Source organism: Pinus tabuliformis, chromosome 9, assembly GCF_031772625.1.
Source record: "Pinus tabuliformis cultivar Carrire ecotype Pingquan chromosome 9, CPIR1, whole genome shotgun sequence".
Lineage (NCBI taxonomy): Eukaryota > Viridiplantae > Streptophyta > Pinopsida > Pinales > Pinaceae > Pinus > Pinus tabuliformis.
Window position 1 is genome coordinate 1,838,555,008 of NC_142307.1, and position 14,230 is coordinate 1,838,569,237.

Here is a 14,230-nt window from a genome sequence, read left to right on the forward strand (position 1 = left end):
TCTTCAACTCTGATATGGTATCAGAGCCAGTGTGTCTTGAAGAAGTTATGTTTGGCCAGAGTCATGAGGGCTCAATAGTGTGAAGGGCATGTGGAGTCTGCCCTATTGTTGAGCATTTTCTAGAGGTAAAAAAGGTCGTGTGAGTCATTTCAGGGTTGTTTGAAGCCCAAGTTGCCTGGTGTCGTGGAGCTTGGAAGCTGGAGCTCGAGTTTGGCATGGAGTTACAAGCCTATGGTTGTCGTGTAGCTGAGCTGTGACTTGAAAGATTGTGGTTTAAGAGCTATGGAGATCTTGTTGTGCAGAGAGCATGAGACCTGTGGTAGATTTTGCTGTGGGAAAGTGGAAGAGGCATTATTAAGTTGTTGTAGTTGTTGCATTGAACATTGTGCAAAGGTTTGTTTAACTTGTTGGCACAGAGGAGTTTTGAAGGTAGGCTGTGTTTTTGGATTGTTTGACCCTTTGAAGTTGTTCATCATTGTGTGGAGGCATCATTGAGCACCACATGTGGAGAATAGTGAAGTACTTGAAGTTTCAGAAGGGTTCGAGCACTAGAGCATTGGGCATTGAACAGTGTCGACTATGTGTGTTTCTCTACTTTGTAAGCTCCAACCTAGTTCATGAATGGTGAACCTGGCATCAAATTTTGAGAGATTGATTTCTAATAGCTTGTGTTCGATGATGGCATTATGGTGTGATGGTGTGGCTGCTAGAATCTAGTAGAGATCTACCTATATAGAAGAGCAAGAAGTGCACTAGCTCGTTGAGAGAGCTCGTCAAGGCATTGTGTGTCTCATAATTTTTATATGGAGACTTGAATATTGTTGGGTGTTGGGAAACAATTCAAATTCATATACTGGTGTGTTGAAGAGTGGTTGTGTCTGGTGTCTGACCTGGTTAGAGAGGTTTTAAACCTGTGTGGTGTGCAAGCAAAGTTGGTGCGAAAAGCCTAGGGTCGACTAGTATAAATTCGTTGCAAAGGTGCAGTTGTTAAAAGCATGCACTGATAGCTGTGGGATAGAAAGAAGAGTGATTTTGGAGGCTAGTGAAGCTATTTCCCATGTTGTGTATCGATGGTAGCCCATCGAGGAGAAGAGAGGTTGGTGACAGTGGTAGGGAAGCTATTGAAGATTGATTCATTTATTGTGTCTTTTGACTGCTGCATGTGAATTTTGAGTGTCGGTTGAGTTGAACCGCGTGGATGAAGTCACCGATATTTTGAATTTCCTGTGAAGTGGCTGGCAGGGCAAGGTGTTGTGTATTGAGAGCTTGTCGATTTATTGCAAGGCAGTGGTAAGAGTTTTGTGGGAGCGTGGTTAGATCTCCAAAGTGTTTATTTGTTGCATATTTTTCTTAGTAGCAGAGGTAAAGTGGTGCACATGAGATATGTCTATTTTTTTAGACTTGTTTGATAATGACCGTTTTGATGATCATTTTTTCATGAGTCCATTTGGAAGAATTTTTGGGTCCGAAAATATTTTTGAGTTGGAAGAAATAGCTGACAAACAATGTGATGTTATTGATGATCAGGTGCCAAAGTCTACTCCACAATATCCTATGATTGAAGAGTTGTCAATAATTCATGAGGTAGGGTGTAAACAATTAATATGGGAACCTATTATTGAAGTTCTAAATATTGATGACCAAAACAATGCAACCAAAATGATCTGGAGTAAGAAGAAGTAAGAAGTCTGGAGCAACAAGTTCAAGAAAAGGTTTCATCAATATACTATAGCAAAGAAAGTTAAAATGAAATATTAGAGTCATGTTTGTAAGCCTAGCTGCGACTTAGACTAGTAGTAAAGTTAACGTTTAGGTCGTGATTATGGGGAGGTGTTAGAAATAATCACAATGAGTACAAATTCTACATTATTGGTGTCAATCCATAGAAATAGTCAGCAAGCTTAGGTAGAGAATAAATGAAAGTTAGTGAAATTCATGTAGATTCTCTGGTTGGGTTTATGTATAAATAATCATATGTTGAATGCAATCTACGAGGATTTTGTGTTGAGTCTTCAACTCTGAGTGGAGGTCACCCGAGAGACTGGACTGGACATCCACTTGGTGGAAATGGAGGTCCTGTTGACACAGCGAATGTTCGCTATGCCAACAAGGGGAACTAACCCGATCACAGACCCCGATTAGATCTGCTTTTGTTTGGAATGGCTAGTTCCGACAAGTTTTAAAAGACCCCGTAAACTATTATAGGTGTTGAAAGATTGCTCCCCAAAGGAAGACTTCAGTTAAATCAAAAAAAGAAACAGCTAACCTATATGTATTAAGTCCTATCTCTACTAATTCTACCTACTTATGCTAATCTTAACTACTCTTAGCTATCCTGCAAGATCATAACAAAAGGAGATTAAACATCATATATAGATTCCAAGTCCAAATGAATCAATTATTGGTTCACAGATGAACAAGGTTGTATTAAATCTTAATTGCAATCTAATTACTCATACAGGAATACACATTCCTTTCCATACAAATAAAACTTGCAACTAATGTTTAACAAGGTTTCAAATCAGCAACCGCTCATGAATTAACCATGGTAACAAATCATATTTGAATAACCAAGACTAGTTATGAACTGTCTGTTATCAATATACAAAAAAACAAAACATATTTATATTTATGCCACCAATAGCACCTTGATTCTAAACACATGAAAGAAAAGGAAGATAAATTGGAAAAAGGCTCCTTCTTGACCCAAACAGTCTTGTTTATTAGCACAATAAATCCAAAAGTTGTTTTGCCCAAAAAAAAGTCCTTTCCCTCTATCCATAGGTGATACTTATGGAGAAAGAGAACTGACCGTCAGTTTCTCCCAACCTTCGGACTTCCCTCTTCCTTTCCATATTCAAATTAAAATATACAAAATGTAATGGTTGATGAAACAACGAACACGTTGAAGCCATTGCTACTAGAGCGTTCAATTTCTTGAAGAAAGATGAATAGATGTTGGTAGAAGGAGGAATGACTGCATGCCATCCCTTTGCACACGTATTGACTGAATGTTATTCCCTTTTATTCCCTTTACTTAGTATGGAGCGTGCCTCCTTTTCTTGGACAAGTATTCCAGGATGTAAGATACTTTTGCAAGTCAGCAGTTGCAATTGAAAGCTCGGTTACAAGAGTGGAAGGGTTGGAGGGAGGATAAGAAACAAGAAATCACCGTAGTCTATTGCGTAGCTCCCCACTGTGTATGCCTTCCCTGTTGCTTGTCATAAATTCCTCTGTTTTGGCTAGGTCTCGCTTGCATCTTTTCCCCGCAACCATTCCTGATGCTTATGCATCAACTCGTTGACCTCGCCTTTCATCTCTTGGTCCTCGCCTACAGAATGATCAGCATTAGCTATTATTATGAGAGATATGATAGAAATGCCTAAAAACACAAATCTTGCCCTCAATAAAACTTTTATAAAATCAAAAGGAACAAGTGTGAAAGGATCGGCCCCTGGTTCAACCAAGGTTGCAATGCGATCAAGTCGCAATCGCACATCACAACAGGCAGTCACATGCAACATCACTCCTGGTCCCACCGGTTGCGATTTGCGATTGGTCGGACCCGAAAATTTATGTGTTGTGTTTAATAATCCCAACGGGTCTGCCATATCGCATCATGATTTATACATAAATGTTAGGTTTTGCCGATTGTGATTTGCGATTGGGGAGCGGACTCGAAATCATATGTGTTATACTTAATAGTCCTATCGGATCCTCTGTGTCGCATCGTGCCTTATGTATAAGATTTGAATTCTGCCCATTGCGATTTGCGATGGGCTTCGAACCCGAAATCATATGTGTTGCACTTAATAATCTTGGGGGGTCCACCATATCGTGAAACGCCTTATGTATGGGCCTTGGGTTCTGCCGATTGAGATTTGCGATGGGATCCGAACACGAAAACATATGTGTTGTGTTTAATACTCCCAGTGAGTCTGCCATATCGCGGCATGTTGAAGTTTGGGCCAATGCACTGGTTGAAAGTACCGATTGCAATTTGCGATAAGTGACATTATGGCTGACCGTCGGATCATATTCTATGATCAATGGTGGGGAAGCTTAAATGAACATCGCATCACAATGTTTCAATGGTGAGTGAATGGACCTTGGGTTTTAATGAAGCGTGATTGCGATGTGCGATGCGGTCAGAGGTCTGATCAAATTGCAATTATTCATGGGAGATAGACCTTAACCATTTACCAGTGCGAAAAGCGATATGCGATGGAGTAGTGGTCAAGCGAATGCATTAAGCGATGAAGGCATGCATCGAGAGATGTGTAATGACTGAGGAAGCATGAAAAGGGTAAGTTACGAATACTTGTATAGTATTTCTATTATCAAAGCATTGATATAGAAATAGGGACGCGATAGAAGGTTTTGAGGGTTGAGTCCATATACACACATAGTAAAGAGTGGGGGTTGGTTATATGTGTGGGCATTGAGCACCATGAAGGTTTATGAGGATTAAAAAAAGTCATGATGAAGGATATGAACGAAGGGCTAGACTGGGTTATAAATGAATCATGTCGCAAAGACTTATTCAGGGGGGTCTTAACCATTAAGAGTTGAAGATTTGACTCGGTAGAGAGTCAAAATCCCTAGGATAAAAATCGATCATTCGGAGAAATGAAAGATCAAACTTCTAGGGGACCCATTCAAATTTACTACCAAAGCAGGTTTTAATAGGGTGGTGGTTGTGGCCACAACAAATGGTGAACTTTTGGGTGAACCAGTTATCTCTGTTACCAAATAAACTTTGGATCAGTAAAACATCAGGGTGTTAAGATAAACTTGAAATACAAATTGTACAGATGGATAGGCATGGGTTCCACTTCAGCATTAATAGCTCTAGGCGGCATAAAGACAAATAGCTTCTACTTACTGATAGTGACAGGAATTCTCTAATGGTCATATTATGGGATTTATTGACCTTCCTTTACCTGTTTCTACTTTCAAAATTCTTTCAGGGCCATCACCGGTTTGTCAATACCTGTTTAGGTGTGTACCTCAGCTCTTTATCGCTCATCAAACTTGATGTAGATATTTTTATCTGCACTTTATGTAAGAACGTTAGTGCTACACTTTCGTGCTGAAGTGTTTAATACCGTCACACTATATCTACCATCATCACCCATCTCAATGTGCACTCCAAGATCTTTGTCCTCCAGATCAGAAAACAAATCTCGATCTCCTGTCATGTGAAAAGATGCACCACTGTCCAAGAACCATACCGATCCCATCACACTTGATACCAAGCATGCGATCAATGAAAAATCAAGCTCAAGCTGCAAGGATAGAGCCTCTCCTGCTGCAAATCCAGCAGCATGCTTGTTCTTCTTCTTCTGCGGAAAATTAGTGGCATAGTGTCCGTGCTGGTGACAATGAAAGCACTTCACCTTGGACATGTCCTGCTTCTTTCCTTTCGCACGAGACTGAGAAGCTTTCTTGCTCTACCCCTTCTTTGCTTTGGCAGCCAAAGTGCAATTTTCTTCATCAGTTCCCTTTGATGAAGATCCGTCCCTGGTATTCCGCTTGATCTCCTCCTGCACAAGATCTAACCAAAGTCTCTCCCATCCTGGCAATTTCTCCCGACCATTGACAGAGTCTTGATAAGAATGCAAACTCTTCGGAAGACCAAGGAGAGCCAAGCTCACCAAGTCCTCATCATCGATAGTCACCCCCACACTTCCCAGCCCATCCCAACACTGAGTGAACTTCGTGAGATACTTGGGCATGTTGTCTCCCTTCTCACATTTGATGTTTCTGAGTTTATCCTTGAGCGCCAGCTTCCTCTGATCGCTCTTTCCTTGGAATAGATCTGTTAACGCTTTCCACATCAAGTATGGAGAAGCCTTTCCATGCAAGTTGGACACAATGTGATCTTTCATGCCCTCCAACAGAATCCTTCGACACTTTGCTGTCTTCTTTTTCCAAGCATCAACCTGCGCAGTATCAGTAGGCTTTGGGACCTCAGCCTCTATGAACTCCTTTAGCCCATTATCATCCAACACTACCTCCATCCTGTCCTTCCATGCAATATAGTTCGAGCTGCCCTCAAGAGCATACTCCAATCGCAATCCGTTGAAAGACATTGCCACATTGATACCAAGAAAACACTGCTGCAAATTTGAATTCCACCAGCTCCAAACTCAACTGCCTCCAATCTAGAATTCGTGAGAACAAAGTATTTCTCGTATAGAGATTGACTATATGGGCTTTTACCGGATATCTCACCTTCCAAAGGAAAGATGAATATAGAGGCTACCTGGCCCGATTACAGATTCTGCCTGAAGAAATAAGATGTAACCACTTTCTGAATAATAGATATGATGATCAACAGCTCTGATACCATGTATAAATTTTGAATAATAAACACTTATTCACAGAGATTATCTCGATTATACACTATTGCGGAATGCATGCATAATACATAACCTCCTCTACATTGATCATCAATTTAGCAGCATCAAAAAAAATGAAACATCAAACGCATGCACACATTAACACAGCATGTAACAATTGATACATAATACAATACTCCTCACAAGTACTCAGTACTATCTCCACCTGTTACACACAAAACTAGCTCAGATCCTAACAAGTCACAGGTTCAAATCTCCTCCGCTGCTTTTCCTGCCTCCACTGCACAATGCCTAGTGAAAATCACGTGAGCACAGGCTATAATTCCTTGGTATTGGCCCACACTCTGCAGTACTCATTGGCATAGCTCAATCCCACTGATTGTGCAAGATCTCATGCACAACTATAGTCACAACTGATAGCAATCTCAACCTCTAACACCTGTCTCCATTGAACTGTACATGCACTGACATGCAACAGAGTTAACTGATGTATTCTTTAGTTGCTTTATGAGTTAATAATTAGTGAATTAATTCACATCACTCATCACTAGTCTATTTGCAGTTAGACTAATTACAACTAGTTCAACCAAGTCAAACTGAACACAACTCCATCAACTCCACATCCAACTCCACCAAACTCAACTGCTTGAGTTCTAACTGAAGTCCTACATGCAATAGCTCAACTGACCCACAAAGAAAGCGTATTTCCTTCTGACAGCTGCATGTGCCACATCTATAGCTCAAACTGAAGTGCTCCAAGAAGATAAGATAATGTTTATAGTCTAAATATTATTATGAGACAATAATATTTGACTTTTCTATTTTTAGCCTGGCAGTCTAAAAATAGAAACCTGCCCATATGTCTAAAAATAGAAGTCCATATATTTTACCACATGACCAATCATCCACAAATAACATACTGCAACTCATAGACCATGATCCATATGTCTAAAAATAGACTTTGCGCCAAAAATAGCCTGCGGGCCCACTTAGTGAAGGCGACTTCTTTCCACTAAGCTCCATCATCTTGTTGCATTCTCAACACATAGTCATGGATCATGCCATATTTTTAAACTGCTTAAGCAAGGTTGGGCTTGTTGTGTCAACTGGTACCCTGAGTCCAGCAACAGTCCCTACTCCAACCGGCTTCCCAAACAACCTGTCCTTCCAGATTGGCACAAGGACTCAACATTTCATTTTCTTTTACATAAGTCTTTCTAGTTTCAGGCACAAGGACTATAGCACAATTAAATTTGACATAGGATATACTACCATGAGCATAGCCCATGAGAGGAGGTTTACTTGTAGATGACAATTATTAGAAATTTTAGTGTGGTGGACAGAACCAATGGAGAATGACTGCAAACCTCATAGACAAGTATAGGCTAGGTCTGGATGGTATTTTAAAAATGCAGCGTTCCTCCATGCCAGTCTAGTTGTGGTTACACATTTTTCGTTTTATAAAGATGCCCCTTCATGCTCCGGGTATCCAGGTTATCAACAGATCCTACCTAGTTCCCAACAGATGCCATTGAGTGGCTTTGATTTGAATTTCACCACTGATTTTCCAGTTCTCATAGGCTCATTGAAAGTTTATTTAATTTGCAAGGTAATGATGAATTTAGGATTGGCAGACTCATCAGCAGGTTACTAAGGGAGGCAAAAAGCTGAAGGTGGGGAATGAGGGCAATCTGAAGAGAGTTATAAAGGTGAAAACGAGACTAAAGGACCGAAATCAATTGGCTGAAAAGGACTAAAATTCGAAACAGAAGGAAAATAAACTTTGCGAAAAAACAAGAATGGACATGACGAAAATATAACTTAAGCTAACAGTGTAAATAAATGAATCCTAACCTACTCAGGAGGTAACCACCATGTGGTGGCTACTGGAAGTATCTCTTAAGATGTTGGCCATTAACAGGGAGTTTTTTAGTTTCTCCCTGTAAAGTTTTCAATCTGTAAGTTCCCTGACCAATTTTTTCCTCAACTTGGAATGGGCCCAACCATAAGTGTTGGAATTTCATGTGCTTACCTTTTGGCTCACTCAACGTGTCCCATTTCAGAACAAGCTCATCAACTTGATAAATTTTATCTCCTGTCAGATGGTGATCAAACCATCTCTTCACAATCATTTGGTGATTTCTAAATTTATTTATGGCTTTATCTCTCAATTCCTCCAACCTCACCTGTTGTTTGATCCTTTTTTGAAGTAAGGTTGAAGGGGTCCCTCTTGAGGCTTGGGAGAACTATAAAGAGGGAAAGGTAATGTTGGGAGGCAAGATGGCTTCCTGTACATAGACGAAGAAGTATGGGGAGTTTCCTAATGCTATTTTTGGGGTGACCCTATTGGCCCAGAGGGCATTTGTTAGAGCGTTGTGCCAATTCCTTTGGTTGTCAGCGACAGATTTATGGATTATGCGGATGAGGTTTTTATTTGAGGACTCTACAACTCCATTTCCTTGGGGGTAATAGTTTGATGCATATTTTATGCGAATTGATTTATCAAAATCAAATTCAATCAATTTTAGTGATGAAACATAAGAAGCATTATCAAATATGAGAGCGTCAGGGATGCCAAACCAGTTGCTAATAAATTTCTCAATAAAAGATATTACCTCGTCTTCACTCTCATTCATAAGCCTGTCATGCTCTTTTTCATCAATGAGTGCATTTTTGAATGTCTTCTCGCAATGCAGGAGCTCAAGGATTTGCTTGTCACCTTCGAATACCTGCCAATTTGAGATGTTATCAGGCACGGATGGTCTGAAAATCAATTCAACGTAACATTTATTCTTGTTTAGTCTAAGATCAGGCAAAATTTTCACAGCCATACCAGCCATCAGATCTGCATCTTGGTTTTTCCCTCGAGGTATATATGTGATATTAAAAGAATCAAAATTGTCAATTAATCTCCATACCTCATGTTGGTATCTTACCAGGTGTGGCGAATTGTAATGTATCCTTTTCCTTACCTAGTCAACAATTATCTTTGAATCATCAAAAACTTTAAGATTTTTCACCTTGATGTCAATGGCTTTCTTTAGGCCTTGCAGCAAGCCTTCCTATTTTTCCGTATTGTTGGTGCATGCGAACTCCAACCAGCTGGCCATCAAATGTTGGTTCTCTTGTGGCTCAATAAGAATGCTCTTAGCACCTGCACCTTCTAAGCAGTTAGATCCATCAAAATAGAGTGTCCAAAACATAGAATCTGATGTTAGATCAAATGAACTACCTTCTACGAAATTGGCCCTATCATCTGCCATATTATAGGGTAGCTCATCAATCAGACTATGGGGGAGAGATTTCAACCGTGTGTTTATTGTGGTTTCTTCAACTGTTTCTGCATGGAGTTTTCCAAAACAAGTTTCCGTGGCATAAACATCAAAACTATAATTCCCAAGGATATAGTTGGTAAATATTACAAATTCATTAGGGTTTCTCGATCGACTCTCAGCATATCACCTTTTCCCTTTTGAGGCAACAAGAGATGGGACCAATCAGTTGAGAAATACCCATTCAGATTTGTTGACCATTCCCTACTAAGCAGCATTCCATATGCCTCGAGTATGTCAACTACCACTTTGTCAATGACTTGTCTGTACTGTGGTTTAGTAGCCATCTGAATCAGCACATCTTTCAATTCTCCAATTACCTTTACATTTGTTCTGTCTAGTTGCATAATTCAAGTTCTAGTTTTCTCGGGTATTGCATGAAGTCTTTTAGCAACAACGTAAGGCATAATAGTGGACAAGGCACCGGAATCTACCAAGAAATTGTATACGTTCATGTTGAAGATTTCAAATGTGATAAGGAAAGGTGGAGTCATGGATTTTTATTTCCTTCCTATCATGGCTGCACTGACATCTTGGGGGGTTCGATTCATTTTTGATAGAGTGGCTTCCACGGCTGATGGTGTTTGGGCTGTACTGGGGGTGCTAACAGGTCTGTATGCCAACTTCTTGGTTTGGCTACTTGGATTGGTGGTAGATTTGCAATTCCATTCATTCATAGCTTTCACAAGCAGATCTCTTTGCTTCGTTAACTTTAACAAATCGAAGTATGTGATATTAGCTTGATATTTCTTAAGATCATCCACAATGTTGTAATCAATGCTATAAACAGGGTAGGGTAGAGTAAACATACCTCTTTTGCCATTCTTAGGTGGGAATTTGCCATTTTGAGTCGCCTTTGTTGCATTTGGAGATGTATTATCTTTCTGTGGACAGTTCACAACTGGAGTAATCTTGGAATCACCACTAGGTCTACCCTTCTCAACAGGAACTTTAGGAGCAGATGCCTTCAAAGGGCGAACATCTTTCTTTGTCTGGTCTACAAGCTTCATCACGCCCGAAAGTGGCCCTTTACTTCGTGTGTGGATTTCATTAGTGTGGATTTTTGTTGTATTATCTTCTTCGTCATCATATTCCCATTTGTATAGAAATCCCATAGTACATTGACTTGAGATGCCTCGTCCAAGGGCTCTTCTACTTGGTACTCTTCCTCATCTTCTTGTTCTGGCTCCAGCTCTACTATAGGTTCTTTTTTGGTAAGAAGCGATCCAATAAGAGCCAGCTCTTCCATATTTAAGTTCCCTTCGTCGGGTGGAGCAGGCAATGCAAGTTGACCATGACCACCTTCTGTCTTCTTACGATAGAAAGGTTTGAAGGGTTTTTTGTTGTTATAATCTCCTCCATTCCCACTTGTACTCTCTCCAGAATTCCTTTTCATATCGATGACTATGTTCGTCAATTTCTTAATGATCCGATGCAAACCTTCCACATCTGTGGTATCCTTTTCTTTGATCTCAACCACTTTGTTATCACTCCCATTATTCTTCTTGGATGTCTGAGAGGCTTTCTTTTCTTTGGTTTTATGATGACATGTTGTGAGACTAATCATTTCATTCTTGACTTTTACTGCTTCATCGATAGAACCTTGTAAGGTTTGTGTGTTACTCCTCTTGAGCCACATCACAGTAGGGACATGGAGAGCAGTGATGTAGAATTCCATGAGCACCTCCTCAGTAGGTCTAGCATTAGTTGGGATTTAGTTGAACAAAGTGTTGAACCAGATGTTAAAATCCTTGACCTTTTCTTTGGTTTCCATTTTCAAACAGGATAGTTCTAAAACTAAGGCCACGGGTGTTTTGTCATCGCCGAACTTGTCTAAAAAGGCCTGTTGAAAGGCACCCCATGAGGTGATCAATCCTATTCTCAAGCTAAAGTACCATGTGGAGGCCGCACCAATTAGAGTAAAAGGGAATAAGTGACATACTACATCTTCATCGGCTACCCCCAACATGTGTACGGCTAGGAAGAAAGAGTGAATATGGATATCAGCAGTGTCTCCACGCTCAGGGTCAAATTTAGGCAATACTCTTTCTGCATTCTTGGGTAAGGCATGTTGTTGCCCAGGTACCGCTATGGCATCCTAAGCGAGCCAGGGAGGGAGTGCTCCCGGAGGAGGTGGGAGTTGATTCCCATTCAGAGGAGGTGATAAAAGCGAATTCCCACCTGGAGGAGGCGGTAGAGGCGGATTCCCACCTGGAGGGGGAAAGTTAGCCATATTATGGATAGGGAGGTTCTGGTTAAAGGTTTCTTCGAGGCGTTCTTTGTTAGGATTTTCCAAATCAAGCCAAGGATTACCTTTAGAGGGGAATCCTCAAGAATTTCTTCCCAAGGAGTGTCGATACTTTGCAAGGACTCTAGCACAATATCTTCAAGAGAAGGGGCTGCAGATGTCTCTTCGCTTATGGGAAAGACCCTTGGCTTTCTTTTAGTTGTCGGAGGTAAAGAGTGAAAGATGGGGAGCTGAGAGAGGGAATGAGCATAAGCCTGAGTAAGTACTCTGACTGGTTGTTCCTGAGTGATAGGATACTCCCACAGTCTCTCTTCTTTGGGTGACCCAAACACAGGACTTAGAGGGATCTCTGCTTCTTCGAAATGAGGCTCTTCCAAATGAGCAGAATGATCTTTTCGACCTTTACAATCCATACATTAAACTTTTCGAATCCATGCACGACATTTATAGATGAAAACATGAAAAGTTATGGACGGCGGTTCAGGCCCTCCTTCTAGCACCAAATTTGTTGACACAGCGAATGTTCGCTATGCCAACAAGGGGAACTAACCTGATCGCAGACCCCGATTAGATCTACTTTCATTTGGAATGGCTAGTTCCGACGGGTTTTAAAGGACCCCGTAAACTGTTATAGGTGTTGAAAGATTGCTCCTCGGAGGAAGACTTCAGTTAAATCAACAAAAGAAACAGCTAACCTATATGTATTAAGTCCTATCTATACTAATTCTACCTACTTATGTTAATCTTAAATACTCTAATCTATCCTGTAAGAGCATAACAAAAGGAGATTAAACATCATATATAGATTCCAAGTCCAAATGAATCAATTACTGGTTCACAAATGAACAAGCCTGTATTAAATCTTAATTGCAATCTAATTACTCATACAGGAATACACATTCCTTTCCATACAAATAAAATTTGCAACTGATGTTTAACAAGGTTTCGAACCAGCAACCGCTCATGAATTAACAATGGTAACAAATCATATTTGAATAACCAAGACTAGTCACGAACTATCTGTTATAAATATACACAAAAACAAAACATATTTATATTTATGCCAGCAACAGCACCCTGATTCTAAACACATGAAAGAAAATGAAGATAAATTGGAAAAAGGCTCCTTCTTGACCCAAATAGTCTTGTTTATTAGCACAATAAATCCAAAAGCTGTTTTTCCCAAAAAAAGGTCCTTTCCCTCTATCCAGAGGTGATACTTATGGAGAAAGAGAACTAACCATCGGTTTCTCCCGACCTTCGACCTTCCCTCTTCCTTTCCATATTCAAATTAAAATATACAAAATGTAACGGTTGATGAAACAACGAACACGTTGAAGCCATTGCTACTGGAGCATTCTATTTCCTGAAGAAAGATGAACATATGTCAGTAGAAAGAGGAATGACTGCATGCCATCCCTTTGCACACAATTGACTGAATGTTATTCCCTTTTATTCCCTTTACTTAGTATGGAGTGTGCCTCCTTTTCTTGGACAAGTATTCCAGGATGTAAGATCCTTTTTCAAGTTAGCAGTAGCAATTGAAAGCTTGGTTACAAGAGTGGAAGGGCTGGAGGGAGGATAAGCAACAAGAAATCACCGTAGTCTATTGCGCAACTCCCCACTGTGTATGCCTTCCCTGTTGCTTATCATAAATTCCTCTGTTTCGACTAGTTCTTGCTTGCATCTTTTCCCCGCAGCCATTCCTGATGCTTATGAATCAGCTCGTCGACCTCGCCTTTCATCTCTTGGTCCTCTCCTACAGAATGATCAGCATTAGCTATGATTATGAGAGATATGACAAAAACGCTTAAAAAACAAATCTTGCCCTTAACAAAACTTTTATAAAATCAAAAGGAACAAGTGTGAAAGAATCGACCCCTAGTTCAGCCAAGGTTGTGATGCAATCAAGTCGCAATCGTACATCGCAGCTGGCAGTCACATGCAACATCACCCCTAGTCCCGCCGATTGCGATTTGCCATTAGCCGGACCCGAAAATATTTGTGTTGTGTAATAATCCCGACGGGGCCGCCATATCGCATCGTGCTTTATGCATAAACGATGGGTTTCCCGATTGCGATTTGCAATTGGGGAGCGGACCCGAAATCATATGTGTTATACTTAATAGTCTCATCGATTTCGTTGTATCGCATCACGCCTTATGTATAAGCTTTGAATTCCGCCAATTGCGATTTGTGATGGGCTTCGGACCCAAAATCATATGTGTTGCGCTTAATAATCCCGGCGGGTCCACCATATCGCGGAACGCCTTATGTATGGGCCT